We start from the raw sequence: 16,784 nt of genomic DNA on the forward strand, positions 1-16,784 counted from the left end.
GAGGAACTGTTGGCCTGCTTGAGATGAAATGAACATGCAGTTGAAACTGAGGAGAGCTGATGTAATGGGAATGTGGACCAGGCCAGGAGTATATTCAGATGTGCTGTATATATTGTGTGTTTTGTATTTTTAATGTTACCACGTGAAGCACTGGATCCTGAAGTTACGGGTACCAAGTTCCTATTGTCCTGTGGAATTTTTATGTACAAATATTCTTTTTAATACCCTTTTTTGCCTATAGAATGTGTTCTTTTTTCCATATTATTAAAAAAATATTTTTCCCTCTGGATTTATCAAAGAAAGCTACTGTACCAAAACCTTAAAAGAACTACTATCACTTGTGAAAGAAGGAAACCATACCATTAACCCTGTACCCCAACTACCATTTATTGGTGGGACTATAGTTTTTCTCAATGTCATTTCTGTTTCTGCTCTTTTTTATGCTATTCTTATCACTTGATATACTTTCCTCATCCATTCTCCTATTCAGTCTTCGGTGTATCAGAAGATGTTATTCCTTAGGCTAAGCCTACCTACATAATTTAACCTTGTGCTTCGTTATGGCAGATGCAGCCTAGGGGTGGCATCTCGTTGTTGCATATACACATCAAGTATGGAGCTTCATTACTGTGGTGCTGCTCTAATTTTTTTGTAGCTCTGGGTAGTGCTTTGGGGCTCTTCTGCCCCAAAAGACTTCAAGATTTAGCTGGGACACAATCTTCTTTACCTGTAACCTTGTTTGATTTTTCATACAAAAATGTCTGATTCCATGCAGTACATATAAACATAGTCAGTGTGATATATCTAATAAGGTCCAGGTCACTTCTTAAAGTGATCCATAGCAGAGCTTAGAAAGCCAGACTTGGTATCCTGGCTATGTTCCTGTTTCTGCTGTTACGTACTGCCTTCATCAGCTGTCTGTGCAGTATCACTTTTGGAGAACTTATCATAACATCATTATATTTTTCATCTGTCTTGAAGTCTTGATAGGTTCATCCAGTTTAATTTTGAAATGGTGGAAGAAGAACAAATCAAAAACTTCTGACAAATATCAAAATGTCCTCATGTTGTCAGAATGAAATGTATTGGTGCTTCAAAAGGCAGGATAAAAATTTTATATTTTGACTTTTTAATTTCATATTATGTATTATAACGTAAAATAAAAAACTAGGTCAAAATTAATTTCATACTAGCACAAGCTAGTGGAGTTTTACCTGTAGGCTGTAATTTTTTTCAAAGTGAAAGGTTTCATATATGTGTAAGAAGATACTGTTCTCTCTTTTTGTGATTCCTCTTATCAGTCTCATTGTGCCTTTGTGTGATCCTTCTTTGTGCTATATCTTACATTTTGTTAGCATTTATTCTTTGTAATACACATATTCTGATAATTAGAAGTTTCCAAAGTATTTTTCATTTTTAGGATTAACCTCCCTAGAAAATACAGATTAGGAAAACTTGGAAGATTCTCATGTTTTGAAGCTTTAAGCAGTGCTGTTTGATTAGTTTTGGGCTGTCAGAGCGCAAACTGTCCAAACCAACGTGGTGAGTGAGCTTTCCTGATGATATTGTAAATATGCATCAGTTCCCAGAGGTGCATAGCTCAGGCCTCTTCACTGATGAATAGGAAAACCCTGCTGCTGCTTCTGTTACAGTAAATTAGCAGGAGAAGGAAATGTGGTGAGGTAAAAGGAGAAAGAGAGAATGACCTGTGAGACTGATGATGGTGGGAAAGAAGGAAGGGTAGAAGGAGAAAATAGGCACAATTGGTTTTAATAAACCTTTTTAATGCTACTTAGAGCTGTTTTTTGCAGTGGAAGGATGTTTAGCATCAATTATAGCAGAGGTGCTTTTTTTTTTTTTAAATTTCACTATTTGTTTAAGGTAACTTACAGTGTTGCTTTTATTCCATTAGCAGCCAATCCTTCCAGCTAGGTGCAATAGTCAGTTGTTAGTGCACATTTTGACCATCCATCTTCAATTATCCATTAGTGCTTTCTCACACAGTGCGCAGAAGGCATGCACCAATGGCTAATGCACATTCCATTGTTGGCACTTCTGTGACCTTTCATCTTTCTCTGTTAAAGCAGTGGTCATCTATGCACCTGAAATGTAAGTGTGCACTGAAGTCAGTGGAAGAAGACTGATATATGCAGTCGGTTCCAGCTCTGCCACTGGTGTTCTGGATGCCCTTGGGTGTCTCACTCACAGCCTCTGTGTGCCTCGGTCCCTGTCTGTTCAAAAGGGGATGATAGTATTTCCTTTGTCTACTTATCCTGCAAACTGTTATTTTGCAAGGGATGCCTTTAAGAATTGTGACCTTCATGGAGCCTTAAAATATTACAGCATAAATAAGATTAGAAGAAAAATTTTGGCGGACTAACACAAGTTTCCCCTTGGAATAGTGGCTATACATTTCCCAAAGAGAAGAAAGGCATTAATTTATTTGATCTTTAACTGAAGATTTTTTATTCAGTTTGAAATGTGAAGATTTTTGCTATGTTATGGAAATCTATTAAGATGACCAAATGATCAGCATATTTGGGTGATGCATATTGGTTGGTCCAAAATCTATTCTGACTCTCCAGGCTAAGAGGTGATGACCTTTATCTTACCCATCGAAATTTTTAGAGCAATCCCCATACTTTTCTTACTGCAAAACATACCAAACATTATTTAAAGCTGTTAAGGAGATGAACAGTGAATTGGGACCATATTGCTCTCCTATCATCTGGCATAATGGTTTTCTTTTTGCCATTTAAGATTAAAACACATATGGAACTTGCTTTAATTTGTCACTTTTATTTTCTGAGTTGCTGAGTTCCAGCTTCAGCTGGGATGTCACATTAATTCTGTTTAAATCTTGGGGAGCAAGCAGGTTGATTGGAGTTAACTGTATACTGTATAACGATTCTGAGCTTAAGCAGTGTTATCTCCAGCAAATGTCTTTGCTACAATAGTCATCTGTGTGGAGCCCTGGAGCAATTCTTGGCTTTTTCACTCATATCACTTCACTATCAAAGCTGAAATGATTAATATTCACAGAAAAAAAAAAAAGATTTTCTCACAGCAAATCTTCCTTTCTATTCCTGTTTGGTGAGAACCAAGCCTTCTGCATACATTATATGGATCAGCTAGAACCAGTCTGAGGAGTGAGGATGTGTATCTGTGAAAGTGATACAAATACATCACTGTGATTATCAGAAAGGAATTGTAAACATGCCCATATTCCTAGCACACTCACCTTTTATTTGCTGAGGCCAAAATCCTGCTTGGCTTTTTGTACCGATTCTCCTATTAGCTATGGTAATATAACGTATCAAGAATGGTACACCTGAACAGGCTGGATTTCTGTTGTGTGGAAGTGAAAATCGAATTGCCCCCCTTTGTCACTGTGAGAGCAATGCTGCTCTACACAGTACTTTCTGATGGACAACAGCCACTTCACTGCAACTCTCCTAGCAGCGTCCTGGGGGTTGGCCATGCATGTAGTGTGACCTTGGCCCAGGCACATGCAGAACCAGTCAAGTCTTGGACTACTTACAAGGACTGTGGTTTTTAAGAGCAGATGATGACTGAATTGCTCCCAACTGCTCCCTCGCTGTGAAAGTGCTCAGGACTTCCAAAATAAGACCAGTCTAAAACAAGTTGCCAAATATCCACCTAGGAGTCTAAGATGCCCGTTATTTAAAAACAGAAATGAAATAGCCAAAACGTGGCTCAGGTGCATGAGCTGGTTTCCAAGGGCTGGTTTCCAAAAGCTGGTTTTAAAAGAGAGGATTAGGCTGGTTTCAGATCCTGCAGAAGTCAGTAGTAATGTTTGCACTGGTGAGGTGGACCTTAGATGACATCGCAGAAGTCAGTGCTTCACAGGAGGAGAGCGTTTATTTGAATCTTCCGTTGTGAAAATGGTGAGTGGTCATACATTTAACCAGGGCACCCTGCAAAAGCAAAAAGCCTCTTCACTTTTGCGAGCCCTTTGTTGTCCAGCCATGTCAAGCTAAAGTCTATGTATATGTACGAACTGTCATGTATGTATAAATACATATCAATTTATCTATAAATCTATATATGTGTGTGTATATATATTTTTGCTAGATTTTATCTGATACCAGTTAATTATTAACTCTGTTGGATGGGTGAACTTAGTTCTAATGCTTCTTTGAAGTACTTTGAGATGTCTTGGCAGGATAGAGTGTAGAAGTTTCTGATGCTGTAATTCTTCTAAATGCAAGAAGTCTACCATAAGGGGTGTCCAAAGCGTAGTGCATAATGGGAATCATAGTGCCAGCCTGCTACATGCAGAAATGCTGCAAAAAAGGAGGGTTGCTCTGCACAGGAAAGACACTTGGAGGATTTAACTCTAAATCTGGCCTGGGCATAAAGCAGAAGTGAGACTCACCTCCTGCTGAACCAAATACAGCCCATATCTGAAGAGAAGGAAGGGGTGGGTCAGACTCAGTCGCCTAACCTGAGGCTTGTGACAGAAAGAAGAAGCCAATGTACTGCTGCCTGTGCAAGGCTGCTGGAGCAACTGAGAGCACTGTTCCTCATGCAGGGTGTTTCAAGCCTTTGTGCTGTAGGGTCCTGCTGAGCTGGTGCCCAACATGGGGAATTTGTGCATGCTCAGTTCCTCCTACCTGGAGTAGTCCTTTGTCGAAATTTCTGTACACCCTGCAAAGAGAGTCTGTGCAGGAAGGAGGCACCTACAGAGGGACCAGAGCATCTAGGTTTCCCAGGATGCTTATAGTTTATCTACATGAGCTATATGTGTGAGGAGCTGGTACCATCAGGCCTCATCCCAAAAAAAGAAAAATCCTCAGCTTTCACAGGTATGGCTGTAAAATGCTAACTAAGAAGTTGTTGGTTAGAATTGCAAACTGGATTTCTTTCCTCTTCTGAAGGTGAAACCCCTTTGTCTCCATGTGGGAACATCAGAGGAGGCCTCCTGCTATGGCTTCCCATCAAACAAGGGCTTGGTTTTAGGTGAGGACAGCCTCCACGGCCAAGGCATTTTTGTTTCAAACGCTGCTGTGCTGTGTGCTTCTCCAGCCACACCTTCAGCTTGGGATGTGATCCTAACCAATTTAATTGAGACCAGTAAAAAGAAAGAACTGCTTCCACTGATGCTAGTAATTGTTTGTAGCAGCAGTATAAAGAGAACCCAGCATGAATTTGACCCTGTCTGTCAGTGAATCAGCAGATAACCTGAGCAGATAATGCAGACAAATATAAATCAATAAAAGCCGTGATCAATGAAAAGAGCATTCTGTGTGGGGTGGAACACATTTGCCAGAGATCTAGAAAGGCAATGGCCAAGGATGCCTTCCAAGTCATCACCATGTCCGGTGGAAAAAGCAGGCTGAGTGTTGGGATGTATCACTTCAAGGGATAAAATACACTGCTTTGCACCTCATCAAGAATTTTATGTTGTGTTCAGATCCCTCTCTTTGGGGCTGTGCAGAAGCAATGTGAGTGCCTTTGGAGGAGGTGCAGCATGTGAGAATCAAATTCAGGAGCATTTCTTTCAAGAAGAGGCTAACATGGCTGTGCAGAAAGCAGTATCAGGCAACCTGGGTTATGTCCTGCTGAACCCATTAAGGCTGTATGTGGAGCAAGAAGGCTGCGATTTGGTGCTTTATGGTGTAAAGCATGAAAACACTCTTTGCTGATAGTGGTGGGGCCATAAACATGAACCCAAAGCTAGCCGGCACATTGTAAAGATCACCAGACCACCTGGCACTACAGAGAAAGAGCATTTCCAGGATGTTTGGAGAGGTGAGGATGGGACCTGGAGTTGTGCTGAAATTACTGCAAATGGGTGTGTGGCCTTTTCCTGTGTTGTATGCCTCTGGCATGCCTGTAAGAGAGCGAGAAGATGAGAATGCTAAGGAACCGATTCCCATCTTTGCTGAGGAGCTCTCCTTTGGCTTAGGCAGCATAATTGCTATTTATTTGCTCCCTGAGGACATTTTTTTACTTTTAAAAGGTGGAGGAAAAATGAGCTTTTACATCAGAAACTGTTTGGGTCTATATCCTTTCTTCTGGTGTTTATTCTGTGGTATAAAAACATAAGAAGTCTAATGGACTTTCCAAGGAAGTAATTACCTGGTGTACATCCTTAAAGTTTTATTGATATTTCAACATGTAGCTAAAGAAAATACCGTGACAAAATATTAATGTATTGGGTTTTTTGCATCAATACAAAACAGCAGTTAATGCCACTCTTAGACAAACTTTATAACTATTGTTTCTTAAACCTACAATGGTGAAGGGGGAGAAAAATTGGAGGGGGAAGTTGTCCTGATGTAGCTAGGGCTGTTGCTTAACTATTCATCTTTCTTGATAATGGTGCTTGATCAAGAACATTTTATTTTCATTCATTATAATGACATTTTACTCCCCCTCATTTTAACTTAATAATTCAATTTTTCAAGTCCAGGGAGTAGCAGCTGTGCTCCCAGTGTAATTCCTGTACAGAAATAAAATCTAGCAGGCTGGTATGATTACAAACTGTGACCTGTAGCAGTGCTTCCCCATTTTGTCAGTGAGGTAGCTGCTGCTCTTCTTTCTTCCTTCTCATATTCCTTTCCCCCTAATTGAGGCCTCCATGCTCTCCTACCTCTCTGTGACTGCCTCTTCCCGTAATACAACTCGTCCACCCTTAATGCATTTGCTCTTGTTGAAGTATATCCAGGAATAGCTTCCAGATGCTGTCATAGATGTCCATTTCATTATTTCTGGTGAAGGGATTTTACTTAAACAGAGCTCCACCAAGAACAGCAGGAGTCTATGCCTGGTCTACATCTGCTGATCTAGTTCATCCCTACAATCTCCTTGGCCAGCAGCATAGTTAAAAAAAATCCAGCTTTTTTCCCTGTTCATGACAAATTTTTGGAAGAGTGTGGATATGTTCCCAGACACCCAAACTTCATGGTTCTTAGCAAGGTTAGTTTCCAGAAGTGGTACAACCATTCCAATAAAATATCTCAAAGGAGTTGCTAAACCTGTTCTTCATATCAGAGCTCTTGAGGTTCCCAAGAGGTGGATGTTTACCCATCCAGGAGGCTTTGATTGATGGGGATGTGAGTAGGGTAGGAGAGAGAGTCTTCAGGTCATAAAGAGCAAGCATTAGTAGATGTCCAGTCCAAAAATGTACTTAGGCACATAACTTTATTTCTCTGTTCACCTAACCATCACTGCATTAGCTGTGTCAAACTCTCTCACTCCTTGTCATCGTTGTAGTCTAAAGATCAGGGCACCAAAGGGAATGGGGCCCAAGGGAGGAGGATGGAGAAATATGTCAGCTTGGTCTTGTAGATCAAGAACCAGAGAAGATGGAAGAAGGTCTGTCAGGTGAGTGAAAGACAGACACCTTAGGTCATAGGGAGCTAAAGAGAAAGGGCTGTGAGCTGAAGGTGGAGAGCTGTGTCATGAGATGACCAGGAGATCCTCTTTGTGTTGAAATATGGGTCTGGTCACAAAGTGGAAAATACCCAACTGCAGTGAAAGCTGGGAGTGGACAAGATATGGGGAAGATCTGAGGCTGTAAGAGCAGACATAGGGGCAGCCCAGCATGTGAGGAGAGCGGGCTGGGGAGGAGGTGCAGGGTAAAGGGGCCCTTTGCTGTGGGGGCATGGGGTGGTGGAAGGGGAAATGCCTGGTGAATGGTCCCACCCAAAGAGCTGGTGGAGATGGATTAGTCCCACAGGGCCAAAGAGCCTGAATGCAGTTTGAACACAGGCTGGGGCTGTCAGCCCAGCGAGGACATAGTTTCTGTGAGTGGGTCATGCTGCCCACAAGAAAGGGTGGTCTGTCACAGCCAGAGCATGGCTTTTGGGCTTGACTTCAATGAGCGGGAGGGTGACATTTCAGTAATGACTTCTGTAAGCAGGAAGAACTCCTCCCTGGCTTATGCAGCTGGGCTCAGCTCGGAGAGGAGATGATCCCTGAGTGCTCTGTGTGCAATTGCATGTTGGGTGCTTGCAGCAATCCTCTTAGAGCGTGGGGGACCTGACTGTCTTACCGTAAAAGTGCCATCATCCCGTAGCACAGCAGTGGTGCTACCCAGCCCGAACGGGCGCTTGGCTGTCTCTTGGTGGTGGCTCTCTTCCCCGTGCAGCTTCACGGGGGACAGGGAGTTTCTGAGGAAGTTCATTCACCAGCTTCCTGCAGACCCGGCTGCACTCTTCCCTGTGGAGCGGTGGTTTATGGTTTTACTTATCAGTGAAAAATCATGAAGAGTCTGTCATGGGTAGGGGAGGGCCCTAAGCTGCAGCAATAGTCCTAATATCACCCGTTTCCTTTTTTTCTTCTCACTTTGCTGTTCCATGCTACCTTGGTTTGGCATCTCTGTCTCCAAAGGCCAATACAGGCTCAATCCCATAAAGACCTGGTCTTTCTTATGGTAAATGCACATCTCATCGACACCTCTTCATGTAGATGCCCCAGCATTTACTTGAAGATTCCTCATTTAACAGACGATTTGTCATTCTCTCTGATGAATGGATATTTTCCTGTCCTCCTGCACTCCAAGGGGTTTTGCACTTCCTCGGGGCTTGCTTACTTTTAATAGATAAATGTACCTCTAGATATTCAGGGATGTCTGATTCTGGTTTTGAGCATGGTAGAACATGTAGTCTCAGTGGGATTGTGTGGTCTGGAGTACCTTATGGCTATGTTGTGTGATAGCTTTGTAGTGGTTTTGAATTTGCTCCATTTTAGTTTACACTCATTCTTCTCTTACACCATGAGAAAAGGTGGCCAGAAGTTCCTATTTTATTTTTTCTACACCATTAATTATTGTACACACACACTCACATATAAATATAAACACAGCTTTATTGCGTCTGCCCTTAGTTGAGTCATTCTGTGGCGTGCTCATATTCTTTCCAGTCTCCTCTCATAAGCAGCTTGTTCACTGTGCTTATTGCCAGTACCTTTTTGGTTCGGGCATCTTGAGAAGGGTGTCTGGGATGGGACACGGGTTTGGCACTAGATACATGGTTTATTTCCCTCCTGTACTGGCTAGAGCCCCTGTTTGGATCTGGAGGATTTACAGTCTCTGGCAGGGAATGAATGTATCTGTTACATCTTCCCTGAAGTAACATTTACAGATTGGCTGATGTTTTTGGCAAGTAGGGAAGGACCCAGAAGACCCACCAGATCAGCGGTGCCTGCCGCATGCTCCCAGTGAGGGTTTGGCTGCTGGCAGTGCAGCCGGGGCAGCAGCACTGAGTAAACGGTGCCCCGTGAATAGTGGGGGACTTTGCTCTCCCCGTTAGTGGGAAGCTGTGCCTGCCTGTGGAAAGGAAAACACGGGAAGATGTCAGTAAGTCTCTCGGTGCCACATGTTCCTCACAGGCTGGGGACTGCTGGAGGCAGTTCAGTGTAGCTGGGTTTGAACTGTCCTTTTAAAATCAGCCTTCGGTGCACCTCGCTCTCCTCATAGGCTGTGGAATCCTCTGCTGAAAGCCCCCAAGGCTCTGCTGAACTTGATGGACAATTCCTTTTCTTTCTTCCCCTTTGTGCTCTCTCACAAAGAGAAACTGCTTCTCTTCCAGGGAGAGGGAGGGAGGCAGGGAGGGAGGGAAGAAGGGATGGAAGGACAGAGAGGAGGATTTTTTCGCTTGGCCTGGGATGTCTGCACCTCCACACTTCCAGCCCTGTCCTACCTCCAGGCTGGATTGCTGTTGGTATGGCAACGCATCCCTGCACTAACCAAACCGTGAAAGGTGAGGGAAAATAATTATTCATCTCCATTTAACTAATGGAAAACAGAGCCCCAGAGGTTAAGATTTCTTAAAGGAATTTAGATATGGATGTGTCCTTATAGTGTTTTATTTAAGGTATCCACAATACCTGGATCCCCCAGGAACCAAGGTACAACCAGCACTGATCTGAATCTTTAGGTGGCTTTCACAAGTGTGTCTTACAAAAAACTAAACCTGGTGTTTCAAGAACCATTTGACATTGTTCTTGCTCTGCAGTCATTAAATGGACTGTCCCAGATGAGCTGATCAAGGTCACAGGGGTTGCCAGTGCAGAGGTGGGACCAAGCCACATCTCTGAATTTGAGTTGACTGTCTTCTGATGCTTTCCTCTCTGATACTTGTTTTACAAATAAAATAAAATCTAGTTTCTCAGCCTGAGCTTCTCTTTGTGCTTGAGTGGGCAGTTTGGGTCCTTTGAAAGATCAGCAGCAATTGGGAAAAAACCTGCAAGTGAATGAAAATTGCCTACATTTGCAATGCCATCTATGGAAATGTAGAAGCCAATGGAGGACATCATGCCTGTCCTGAATGTTGTTGGTCTCCATGCCCAATGGTTTAGCTATGTTTGTGTGCTTTGAAAAAGAATTTCATATGCAGGAGCCTGTTGCCTTGACCTGAACTTAGCAGAGGGGCATCTTGAGGCATTGTCACATCTTGGGAATGTGGCCTAGCTTTGCATCATTTATAGAGTATGCACTATTCTGGGCTAATGTGAAAATAAGCCTTTGATCTCATTCCATTGCACCAAGCGAAATAGATGTAACTGTTGAATTCCTTCCTCTTTTATCATTCCTCAGTCAATAATATTACAGCTTACCATTCCTCCATCCCCCTCCTCCTTTGTGCAGCTTCTGGGGCAGTGTTGCTTTCCTTCTGGTTTTCAATCCTGCTGCATTCCCCATGCTTTCAAGACAGGTTTTGTACAGGAAAAAGGAAAATACATTTCATAATGCAAACATGCCCTGCTCAGCACTTTCACTTATCTTATTTATACGCTGCAGTACAGCTTTCTATGACCCAGTGATTATCATTTCCCAGAGCTATCATCATTTTAAAGCTACCTCTGAATTGTGCTCCAGCAGATGGTACAACCCTACGAGTACTGCGTGAGAGCCTGAAAGGGAGGGGATGGGGCAAGCTGCACATACACACAAACCAGGCTGGTGCCCCAACAGCCAAGAAACCTCTAACTTGCATTGTTTCTCACAGTGTTCAATTTCAGCATGTGTTGTTGAGTACTGTCAGGCTGTTAACCACCAGGGAAATCAAGGTGGTTGTTTTTCTTGTTTTTGGGCCTGTCTACCCAACTGATTTTTTTTTTTTCCTGCATAACAACTGAGCTGATTAATTCCAAGATAGAATACCAAATAAGTAAGAGTCATTCATTATATGCAGTATTCTAATAGATTTCAGTGTGATCTAAACTTGGATTGAATACTAACCCATTGATTGCTATTCAGTTGTTTAAGCAGCTGTGCTACTAAGCTGAGCAATTGCACTGTGTCATCCTTCCCTTTCTTCCTTCAATTTCTACCTCCCTTTCTCCACTCTCGAAATGGCTAACCCCTTGTCTATACATTTTCCTTCAGTGGATTGTGTCCTTTGTGACTGACTACCAAGTATACAATGGAAATGGTAGACAGCCAACTAAAGTCATGAAAGATACGTTATCCTCATGTAATCGGGTGAAATTCCCATGGGTATTTCACCAAGCAGAGAAGGTTGTTATCATTCTTGTTGAGATGATAATAAAGAGGTGTGATTTACTGCTTCAGTTGTTTCAAGGGTGTCATTTGAACCTAGGGGAGTGTGGTGCTGTTAAACAGACCTGGACAAAGCCTAACAAAATAGTCAGTGCACATCTGTATCTGTAGTCAGGAGCATTAAAAAAAATGGCTTGATTATTTTCAAAATCGTGCACTTTTCTTTGACTCAAAGTGAAGATGTGGGTGCTTACCCACTGTGTAAATTAGGCTGTTTTGATTCAGCAATGTACATAAGCATGTATACACATATGCGTATGTATATATAGTTACTAATTGAATGTGTATATGCATTTTTATACATGTTAATATACACATTTAAGCACTTTTACAGATATCCAAGTGCTTTATCTTCAGTAGTGAATGAGTGACGTTTGCTTTCAAAGTTAAGTACGTACTCAAAGTATCTTGTGGAAAATGTGGTTACTTTAGGTAATTAAGCCTGAGTTAGATACCTATCTTTAGGCTACTAGGTTTACACCTTCTGGCTTTTACCACTAGTGATAATCTATCCTGAACCTGATTTTGTGCAAAACATTGGGTAAACCCCTGCATCATTCACTTGTTGCTGCTTATGCCTGCAGCCTCTAATAATTCTATAGGTCCACCTCCTTTCGTATACCATGTAGGAAAGGTTGTTACAGGTGGCTGCCTGAAGTTGGGAACTAGATTTCATCTAATAATATGGGAGGAATCCTCATTAAAAAAAAAAAACAACTTAGTAGCAGGCCTTTTATTACACTTTGTGACTCAGATTATATTGAATTTGTTATGAATTCTGCTGACACTTCTGCAAAGAGTTGAAGCAGGGCTGCATTGTGGTGGTGGAAAAAAAATTTCAGATCGCTTTCATATCCACTACTTGGATGCCAAAAATGGTTAGTGCCAATGGCCATTCTTGCTTTAACATGTTACGGAGAGGAAATAGCTGCAGGGAGAATTAGAGGAGAGGGGAAAAATAGGCAGCTGGCTTATGGGTTAACTGTGAGATTCCTGCTAGCAGAGAATTCTTTCTTCTTTCTCTATTGAAGCCCATGGATGATAAAGCTGAAGTTCTACATCATAAATTCCCATTTGGACATTCAGTTTTGAGAACCTACATCCAGCATCCTTATCATTTTGAAGTTAAAGTCACAATCAGTAATGAAATCTGCTTGCTTTTCACACACTGAAATTAGCTTTGATTCTTTGCCTGAAACATATGTTTAAAAGGCAACATGCACATACTGTGCACTGACCCTATCAAAGCAATAAATACCATTGAAGTCATTTTCCGAAGCTGCCTACAGCATTAGTTTATTTTTAATATGGTACCTCTGAAGGAGCGGTGTGGGGAATACCTATGGGAGCTATTTCAGTTGTCTGTCTGGGGTGAAGTCCCTACCTTGCCCTGCTGAAGAAGAAAGTAAGAGGGGATACTAATTTCCCTTTGTTGTTGTGAAAGATAATGTTTAATTCATTGGATTTAGTTCCTTTCTAAGGAAAAAGGTATTCTGTTTGGGTGAGAAAAATGCTTCTTTGATACTTAGCATGATTTGAAGCGAGGGATGAGGGAGAGGGATATTGCTGTAACTGAGAATGGGGTTTAGTCTATGACAGTTTTCCTGATTCTTTATGATAGCTGTTTTAGTCTTTTTGCTTTGTGTTATTTGTCCTGCAGTGTTACCTGGAGAATCCTCCTGGCTCCGGAGCTTCCCTTTGCAGAATAAGGAGGATATGGGCATGCACCAAATGACCGTTTCCAAACTGAAACCACTCGCCCAGGCAAAGACTGTGCTCCCTAGTGCAGGCAAGGACCCACAGTATTTAGAGATCAGGGGATTATGCCAGGGTCACAGAGGAGTTCGGTGGCACAGCTGGTGAGTGGGTAAGACCATGGGTTGGTTTCACACTCTGGTACCACCCTTCTTCTCATTTTAGCGCCTTAAAATTACTAGCCTTTTCCTGTTTTGCCATGCCAGAGCCACTGCAGGGTCAAACAAAGAATGCACCTAAGTGCATGAATTTTCTCTCCCTTGAATTTCAAGTGACATGAGCACAGTTTTGATTTTACAAATCTGAAAGATCGGTCCGCTGGCAAAGGGAACACATTTTTTGTCACTCATGGTCACAATTAGAATGACAACAAGGCCAGACTCCTCCATCACTGCTCTTTAACACTGTCAGCACCAGCTTTACCAGAATTATCCTGTCTGAAGCATGAATGGACCTATTCATTTCTCACTTCGTTTGACCTAGGACTCTAGGAACTGTTTAATAGCATATAGGCTGCCTTCTTGCGTAAAGAAATGATTAAGTTAAAGACTGGGCTAAAAAATGTGCTCTCTTAGCCATGAAAGGTTAATTTTATGTTTGTTTGGACACATTTGTAGAGTAGCTGTGTTATGCGCTCTGCTTCTCAATATCATTTCATGCCATAAAATGAGTTTGAAATCTGTCATCTTCCAGGGTTTGTATTTGTGTAGGAAAGAGAGAGAAGCATGCAGGAGAAGTATATAGTTTTAGGAATACACTTTGATTCAATTTCTTGCATTTTATTATGGCCAAGACAGAAAATACTCAGATCTCATGCTGAAGACACGTTTTCAGAATGCAGTGGTTTTATTTTAAATGGGTCCCCAGAGAAGATGATCTCAGGCAGGGAAATGCATGCAGTCTTTCCAAAGAGATAAGAATAATCATTGCATTTCTACTGTGCATTTCTGTAATGCTGTAAATATTATATAAATTGCAAGATGGAGATCGTATTCAGTTGCTGACAGTGGAAGTCTGGCCACCGGTGTGGTGAAACAGCAGTCTGACACAGGAATTTGGCTGCAAGTTAACCAAAAGCCATCTCATTTTCTTACCTATAAATGAAGCAGATGCTCATGGGTATCAGGAGCCTTGTAAGCTGAAGTGAATCTTGCCTTGTAAGTGGTTTTCAGGAAACCGTAAAAGGCAGATAAAATCCATCTGAAGTATAAATCTGAGACTAGGTTGTGAGCTCCCTGTTCACTAGCAGAGCCTTGCCCAGCTGAAACTGATGTGACCATTGTGAGACCAGTGAAATTGTGGGGATCGCTGGCAGTGTCATTCAGATGCTTCACGGTATCAGGGACCAGCTTGTCAATTTGATTCAGTACATAATTACAGTTAGATCTTGAGCCCCCTGCTTATGAGCAGCTTTCCTAGCAAAGCTGATGGCATCAGCCGTGCAGAATGACCCTGCTAGGCTGTGGAGGAAGGTCATCATTAGCTTGTCCTCAGTGTAAAAAAGGCCGTAGAGACTCCTTTCTTTCATTAATTCCTCTGTAGAGCAGCTATGTTGTTCCACTGCAAGACAGGCTTATCTAGCAAAGGTAGGTTTTGATCTCTCATTGTCTTTTTGCCTAAGTTGTCCTGGTCCTGAGGTTCACATGAATATTTGTAGAAGTTTTAGAAATTGCCAGAAGTACCTTAGTCATCAATCACTCATGTAGAGCTGGAAGAAGTTCTGGGCATCACTAGGTAACCATCAATTACGACATAACAGAGCTGAGTGTAGTTCCACATTTCTTTGGAAGAGTTTGTTGAGTCATCATGTAGGAATTGCACAATGATGGACCAGCTCCTCGCACCCAGCTGCTGGTCCTGTGGTAGTGCAGTGCTTGTTGTGTTTGATGCACCAACAGACTCACAAACAACCTGAAAACAGACTACCCAGCACTGAAAGTATCTCCTCTTACTGGGAACAGGAGGACTATTTTTGTGCGACATTTGAAGAAAACAGAAATTAGAAAATGGCTTATTTTATGGAACGTCTGGACATTTCATCTGCAAAGTTAGTTTTTGTCAATAGATTACCAGTTTTAAAAATGTGTTTTAAAAATTGCTGATGTGGGAAGTCCCATTATTCAGGAAACTCTCTGTATTCTTTCAATGAAAACTAATGGAAAACTAGATTAATTTTCTCTCTTGAAAACCAAGTCTATGGTAAAGTAAGAGATTTTTTAAAATGAGATTAAAAAATTCAATGCTTAATATAAATGAAATATATATATAAAAAAATGTAAAATCTAGAAGAAAAGGTGGTTAATTGCAAAGCCATCAAAATAAAAATATCTTATTTTTTGTTAAAGGCAGACTCCTGCTAACTAATTCTCAAGTCCCACATGGATTGGGTAGACGATACGAGTCTTTGTTTTGTTTGTTTGTTTTGTTGCAGCTGGATTTATAGGCAACTCTTCAGAGGTAGACTTTCTTTGTCTAGAGGGCTAGAGGGTTTAGTACTCTGTTGCAAATTACCTTGATTGCACAGTTTATGATGTTATTTGATTTATTGTTAAGTAGAATAGTAGTTACCAGGTTAATGTTGGTGTTTTCTTTCTTCCTGCAGAGTTTACTCTTTATAGCATCCTTAATCAGAAAGCTGCTGCTTACTCCAGTACAGGTCCCTTACTGAATGAGCATAGTGTATCAAAGCCAACTCCCACAGAAATTGCAAAAGCCCAGGAAGTTACCCGGTCATTCCCAAACTTGACCAATTGCTCATTCCCTTCCCATTTCTCCTTCCACCATCCCACTGCAGTACACAAAAGCTTTTGGAGATTCTCTGTGCTGTTGTTTAGGTATGTGTAGTCTGTAAAAACTCTGTTGGCAGCCACCATTTGACGAGGGTTCCGCCTGAAGCTCATGACAAAGACCCATGGGTTCTCTCCTGGCTTCTCAAACAGAGCTGCAGTTCTAAATCCCCCCTTACCTGGTTGCTTATGGAGTGCAATCACTTGTTAGAGGAAAATCTATGCCCTAAGTAGAAGAGGAGAGGAACCATATCCCAACAGAATGAAAAAATTGAAATATATCATAGAAAAATGAAAGAGAGAAAATCCAAAGAAATCATGCCTAGACAGTCTGGTTTCTCCTTTGTCAAAATTAAAAGAGTGCTATCTTTAGGAAGACACTTGTTGAGGTAATGAAGTTTGGGCATTTAGCAGCCTAAATAAAATCAGGTTCCTATTCCCACAGATGCATTTTTGTCTAGTGTCTGAGGCTTAGAAAAGGAGTGTTGCAGATTTTCCTCACCCATTCATAGCAAGCATCTAAATGCTGATCTTTTTGGGGAAAAAAAAAAAAAGAAAAGAAGAAGAAACAGAAAAATGAATCTCTTGTCAATTTGACCCACCATGGGATTTTTTTGCATTATTGATATATCTATAATTTTTATCTGCCTCTTCTCCAGCAGGTATATTTATATATGTGTATTTTTTTTCCACAAACCTGCAGTGCAGTG

Source organism: Aptenodytes forsteri, unplaced genomic scaffold (genome assembly GCF_000699145.1).
Source record: "Aptenodytes forsteri isolate BGI_AS27 unplaced genomic scaffold, ASM69914v1 Scaffold412, whole genome shotgun sequence".
NCBI lineage: Eukaryota > Metazoa > Chordata > Aves > Sphenisciformes > Spheniscidae > Aptenodytes > Aptenodytes forsteri.